We start from the raw sequence: 7,834 nt of genomic DNA, 5'->3' as shown, positions 1-7,834 counted from the left end.
GTGTTCTGTGCTTTTATTTCAGCTGTATGCTATTTATTTTTAAATCAAAACCATTTACAATACCTTGATACAAAGGTTTTTGCTAAATGTGTTAACACAACTTTAATACATGTGTGTATATAACTCTTATATATAAACATACATTATATACATTTGTGTGTATTTATAGAAGTTAAATGTAAAATATTGTTAATTATTGTAAAACATCTTACTTGCTCACAATTCATTTTTTGTCTTACAATTTGGAACCACTCCTAAAAGGCCTTATCAGAATTTCCATCTAACAGTATGATGAAACACAACATGAAGCACAAGTCTGTTGAATTATTTTTGCAGTGTTACAAGGGAAAGATTATTATTGTCTATACAAACTTTGGAAATATCATGTTAAATAATAAATGATTTTTTTCTTATGACAACCAGTTACTATGCTTAATTCAATCATGATTAATTGCTGTACCATGTATAAACATACTTTGCAACAGGCCTTTCCAAAGGTAGATGATGACTGGACCAGTAAGCTCAGTTGGTTGAGTGACAATGACTTGTGTGGTGATTGGTCTTGAAATCATTGGAGCATGGACCAGTTAGCTCAGTTGGTTGATTGACAATGACTTGTGTGGTGATATGTCTTGAAATCATTGTAGCATGGACCAGTTAGCTCATTTGGTTGATTGAGAATGACTTGTGTGGTGATAGGTCTTGAAATCATTGGAGCATGGACTGGTTAGCTCAGTTGGTTGATTGACAATGACTTGTGTGGTGATATGTCTTGAAATCATTGGAGCATGGACCAGTTAGCTCAGTTGGTTGTATGACAATGACTTGTGTGGTGATTGGTCTTGAAATCATTGGAGCATGGACCAGTTAGCTCAGTTGGTTGATTGACAATGACTTGTGTGGTGATTGGTCTTGAAATCATTGGAGCATGGACCAGTTAGCTCAGTTCGTTGATTGACAATGACTTGTGTGGTGATAGGTCTTGAAATCATTGGAGCATGGACCAGTTAGCTCAGTTGGTTGATTGACAATGAGTTGTGTGGTGATAGGTCTTGAAATCATTGGAGCATGGACCAGTTAGCTCAGTTGGTTGTATGACAATGACTTGTGTGGTGATTGGTCTTGAAATCATTGGAGCATGGACCAGTTAGCTCAGTTGGTTGATTGACAATGACTTGTGTGGTGATAGGTCTTGAAATCATTGGAGCATGGACCAGTTAGCTCAGTTGGTTGATTGACAATGACTTGTGGGGTGATTGGTCTTGAAATCATTGGAGCATGGACCAGTTAGCTCAGTTGGTTGTATGACAATGACTTGTGTGGTGATTGGTCTTGAAATCATTGGAGCATGGACCAGATAGCTCAGCTGGTTGTATGACAATGACTTGTGTGGTGATTGGTCTTGAAATCATTGGAGCATGGACCAGTTAGCTCAGTTGGTTGATTGACAATGAGTTGTGTGGTGATTGGTCTTGAAATCATTGGAGCATGGACCAGTTAGCTCAGTTGGTTGTATGACAATGACTTGTGAGGTGATTGGTCTTGAAATCATTGGATCAGTGCTCTGTGAAAAAGGGGTTTAAAGCTTGTGCGTAAAGTGTTGTCCCAGATTAGCCAGTGCAGTCCACACAGGCTGATCAGTCAGGGACGACACTTTCCGTCTAAACTGGATTTTTGCATAGAAGAGACTTTCTTTAAACGTAAAATATCATAAAAGCGGAAAGTGTCTTCCATGATTAGCCTGTGCTAACTGCACAAGCTAATATGGGGCGACATTTTAAGCACAAGCATTAAACCCACTTTTTACAGAGCAAAGCTTATAGTACCTTTGATTCAGTAATCAGTGTGTTGGCCTAAGTATGTGCACACAACTCAATCACTTCCCTTGCATAATCATGTGTAATGGCCTATGGCCTATGTGCACTTCTAATGACATTTGTTGATTGCATGTCTATATCTCAAGGAAAAAAATGCCAGACTTTGTGGGTGGGATGGGGTTTGAGATGATTTGTGTATACATATTCACTAAAATTAGAGTTTTTGTTCCGAGGATCATTACTTATTTTTATGAAAGGTCATTCTAGTCATATATAAAACAGATATATGTGTATACAAATGTTTTCAAATGAAATATGCTATTTGAATTATATTTATTTTCATGTCTTTTCTTGCTTTTATACTTTTTAGAAATAATCTGTTAAATATAAATGTTAAGTCTAAATTGAAGTTAAGAATCTATTACAAATGGAGTTCTTTTCGATCCTAGAATATCCAATTTATTAAGAAAAAAATGTCAGCAATTAATGTCATTCTTGCAACAGGCACTTATGATAATCGATCATTTGCAATAAAGCAAATTTATATTTGTTGTTCTTGTTGTAATTGACACTGTTGTTAACGATTTATTGGTTCTGGGATGGTAATGGTATTGATCCTGCTAATGTAGTTGGTTCTTCTGCCGCTCTGATGATTTTGTTGGGTGTACTGTTCTGTACATTTTGACATTTTGATTAATAAAACAATAAATAGCTCATATCCAAAATTCTTTGCTTTTGATATCTTTAATAATTTTTGTTAAGTATAGTTTTGCTTTAATTGTTGCTTATGTTATCACACACAATTTTCACAGTAGGATACTTTTACAAAAATTCATCTATTCTATATTTATTTGTATAATTCACGCGTTCCCTTTGGTGAGGATTGCTGGTGATTTTCATGAGAAATATCAGAATATTGTGCACAGCCTTTTAATATAATCAATAACTTTAATCAGAAACTTGCATAAGCAAAAATAAGTTATCATTAATTGATTTGCATACTAAGAATGTTTAAATTTTGTTATTGTTAGACTTGAGCCATGGGAACAGTAAATTAAGTTAAATTATTGATGAATTTAAACTATAAAATATTCTCGAATTTTTGCTTAAAATAATTTTATATTTTAATATCAGTGTATAAATTTCATTTAAGAATAACTTGTTGTTTGTAGACTTGTATTTCCAGTACCTTTTGCATGTTTGTATGGCTTATGACTAATAATTATTTTGTTCTGTCACCTTACTTTGACAGGTTTTTTAAACACTTGTTATTTTTTCATGATGCTCAAATACCTTGACCGAACATGGGTATGCTCAAATACCTTGACCGAACATGGGTATGCTCAAATACCTTGACCGAACATGGGTATGCTCAAATACCTTGACCGAACATGGGTATGCTCATTTTGCTGTCATCTTAAATGGATTGATAGCTGTCCGAATATTTTATCTATTGACCTTTGATTGAGATGTATCTGTTATTGAATGTGGGAATTGCTAATTATACATTACAATATGCTTATTACTTCATATAGTGCACTTGCATTTGTTAAGTTTTTCTATATTTTTAATTCTTTGTTGTAATAGCTCAAGGTGTTTTCATTAATTAAATATTTTTCCTTGTTCAAAGAAGGCTTGATATAAGTTTAACAAACTTTAACTTTTTAAATAAAAATTCAAGTTAATTTCAAATATGAAATAATAATGAAATTGATCCAACATTTTAATTCTTATACTTGATATTCACGCAAATTGCTCAATTGACTTGCCTTATTGTATAGTCCAGTATGAATCTTAAATAAACACAATTCAATATCTTTTGCAAATGAATATGTCTCTTCCGAATATATGTGTTGATGTATGGAATACATTTAAGCCATTCTCTAACAAAACCTTTATTCATATGCTTAAAGTGTTGTTCTAGTTATGGCTAAGCAGTTTGCACAGGCTTTTCAAAACTTCCTGCCTTCATGTTAAGGAAGTATCTCTCGACGAAAATTGAGTCTAGGCTGAAAGTGTAGTTCCAGGTAAGCCTGTGCAGACCTCACCTGCCAATTTGAGATGCTACTTTACACAAATCCATTAAGTTAGGTTTTTTCATATATGGGTTCATTCAGTAAACCTGATCTTATTAAATGCATGTATTTTGAGTTGATATACTAAATGTTAAGCTTGATTTGTGCACAGCTATGGTATATTCACATATAGGATAGTACTGACCACATGTATTATGTTTATAGACATTATAGATTTTTTAGTGTTCAGTGTTGTCAAAATGGTCTTTTGTTTCAGATGTATGTTAATTATAGTTGATATTTGAGTTTCAGGTCATCTACCACTGTACAGATTTGAACCATTTTTATAACATATCAGTCTGTTGCAATTGTTAATGTTACATCAAGTTTAAATTATCAACAGAGATCTCCATTAAACGAATGCTGTTGCATGGCGTATAAGGTACACATGTTTTGTTTTTTTGTTATTCGGAAAAATACAATGTTTGTATGACAATGCCCAGGGTCTATAAATAAACAGATAGATCTTTGGAATACCATGAAGAACAAGTGTGTATGTAAGGCAAGGTAACGGAGTTCAGGTAGTTCACAGTTTAGCTTCAGTCCAGAACACGTGTGTATGTAAGGCAAGGTAACGGAGTCCAACTAGGTCACAGTTTAGCTTCAGGCCAGAACACGTGAGTATGTAAGGCAAGGAAGCGGAGTTCAAGTAGTTCACAGTTGCAATTTGATGCGCAATTCTTATTTTTGTATTTCCTTCATATAAAGGCCGAAACCAAATAAATCAGTATTTTTTTCTTAAAAGTGTTTTCTGTTGATTTGAAATCATAGTAATGAAGTATTCCGGGACATTTCACATTAGAATTCTATATATTATATATAACTTATATAATGTTTTTGAACAAAGAAAAATAGATGAATTTATACCAGTGTATTGTTGAACCAACAAAGAAATCATAACTTGCGTGCGGAAAGGGACACGTATATGGCATTTAATACTCACACAATATAAACTTTCTGTTCATAATTTTACCTTTGCTATACGGCTTCATTGCTCAATGTTATTTTTGGAGACAGCACCATTAACACAAAAAAATCATGATGCTCTTGTACTATATTTTCTGTTCACTATAGAACTTGCACATGATGACAAGCGCGGACTATTTTAATCAGAGAGATCAGCTGTATGTACTTCAAAATTATATGAGTCGCACTCTGAGAAAACTGGGTTTAATGCATGTACTTTAAGTGTCATCCCAGATTAGCCTGTGCAGTCTGCACAGGCTAATCAGGGAAGAAACTTTCCGCCTTAACTTGATTTTTGTGTAGAAGAGACTTCCTTTAAGCGAAAAATAGACTGCACAGGCTCATCTGGGACGACACTTTATGCATATGCATTAAACCCAGTTTTTGCAGAACGCGACTCATATAAACTGCAGATATTAACTTCAAGTTATTTGTAATGTTTTCATATCGCGAGTCTTTTTTTTTATGCTCCCCATATATATATATATATGGGGAGCATATAGTTGCTAGTTATGGATTCCTTACTTCAGTCACACTTTTGTTACATAGCGCCTTCAATACTTTACCGATCTCTTCCATATTTGGCACCTTGCATGGACCTCTACTTTTTGATGCGGTTTGAGGTCACTGGGCTCAAGGTCACCAAGGCTTATTATAGATTTTCCGTCACACTTTTGTTACAGTTTCTCAAAGCGCCTTCAATATTTTACCTATCTCTTACATATTTGGCATGTAGGTACCTTGCATGGACCATTACCTTTTGATGAGGTTTGATGTCACTGGGGTCAAGGTCAGGGTCGACGAGGCTAATAATATATTTTCCATCACACTTTTGTTACAGTTTCTCATAGCGCCCATTATTTTACTGATCTCTTCCATATTTGGCATGTTGGTACCTTCTATGGACCTCTACCTTTTGATGAGGTTTGACGTCACTGGGGTCAAGGTCAAGGTCACCGAGGCTAATAATAGATTTTCCGTCACCCTTTTGTTACAGTTTCCCAAAGCGCCTTCAATATTTTACCTATCTCTTACATATTTGGCATGTAGGTACCTTGCATGGACCTCAACCTTTTGATGAGGTTTGATGTCACTGGGGTTAAGGTCAGGGTCGACGAGGCTAATAATAGATTTTCCATCACACTTTTGTTACAGTTTCTCATAGCGCCCATTATTTTACTGATCTCTTCCATATTTGGCATGTAGGTACCTTCCATGGACCTCTACCTTTTGATGAGGTCTGACGTCACTGGGGTCAAGGTCAAGGTCACCGAGGCTAATAATAGATTTTCTGTCACACTTTTGTTACAGTTTCCCAAAGCGCCTTCAATATTTTACCTATCTCTTACATATTTGGCATGTAGGTACCTTGCATGGACCTCAACCTTTTGATGAGGTTTGATGTCACTGGGGTTAAGGTCAGGGTCGACGAGGCTAATAATAGATTTTCCATCACACTTTTGTTACAGTTTCTCATAGCGCCCATTATTTTACTGATCTCTTCCATATTTGGCATGTAGGTACCTTCCATGGACCTCTACCTTTTGATGAGGTTTGACGTCACTGGGGTCAAGGTCAAGGTCACCGAGGCTAATAATAGATTTTCCGTCACACTTTTGTTAAATTTTCTCATAGTGCCTTCAATATTTTACCGATCTCTTCCATTTTTGGCATGTAGGTACCTTGCATGGACCTCTACCTTTTGATGAGGTTTGACGTCAATGGAGTCAAGGTCTAGGTCATCGAGGCTTATAATAGATTTTCTGTCACACTTTTGTTACAGTTTCTCATAGCGCCTTCAATATTTTACTGATCTCTTACATATTTGGCATGTAGGTACCATGCATGGACCTCTACCTTTTGATGAGGTTTAAGGTCACTGGGGTCAAGGTCACTAAGGCTAATAATATATTTTCTCAAAGCCACATTTTGGTTACAGTTTCTCATAGCGCCTTCAATATTTGACAGATCTCTTATATATTTGGGATGTAGGTATCTTGCATGAACCTCTACCTTTTGATGAGGTTTGAGGTCATTGGGGTCAAGGTCACCGATTCTTATAATAGATTTTCTCAAGGTCACATATTTTTTCCACACAGTTAAACCATATATGGACAAAGCATCATTGGGGAGCATCCATCAGTTTTACTGATTTCCTTGTTTTATGTACGTGTATATGTATTATATATTAAATTAGCCTGTCTCTGGGAAAGCATTTCTTAATGCTTTAAGTATGGTCCCAGATTAGCCAGTGCAGTTCGCACAGTTTTTTCAAGGACGATACGTTTTCGCATAGACTTGATTCTCATTTAGAAGATACTTTTTTCAATGAAACCAAACTTAAAAGTGGAAAGTATCGTCCCTGATAAGCCTGTGCTCATTAATTCATGTTTTATTTTGTATGCCTCATTCACGTTCGTATAATACTTCGTTTTTTTGGTACTTTATATTGTAGATTATGGACAGTTGTCACCTTGTTAGAAGGAAAGGTAATCATAGATTATCGTCAACGTGCACGTGAAAGCAAAGACAGAATAGCATTCATCGAAACGCTGTATTCTGTCTCAATATATATTTAATTAAATTTGATTAAGGTTTTTGTGTTATAGTCTATTTTATTGTTCCAACTATTTGATTTACAGTTACCCGGCATAATCATTTGTTTGACCATCGGTCATGAAATCCTTTAAACAGTGAACAAACTTATATATGAAAAGTATAAATCGGCTAAACTGACTGCCACGTTATGATTGACAACTTTCGAATTCGGCATAGAAATCTAAAAAACTAAACAAAGATGTGGTAGAACGATTTTAATTTACATTTATCTATTTATTCAAAGGCAATATTTGCTTTTCTTGCCAACCCAACATATTGTTGTTAATCATATTGAATTAAGGTTTATTGTAACAATCACGCGCAGGACTGTTGTATATAAGCCATGCTTATTGCAAATCGAATGCAAGAACATAATTT

This window comes from Dreissena polymorpha, chromosome 13, assembly GCF_020536995.1.
Source record: "Dreissena polymorpha isolate Duluth1 chromosome 13, UMN_Dpol_1.0, whole genome shotgun sequence".
Taxonomy (NCBI): Eukaryota; Metazoa; Mollusca; class Bivalvia; order Myida; family Dreissenidae; genus Dreissena; species Dreissena polymorpha.
This window is presented reverse-complemented; position numbering follows the sequence as displayed.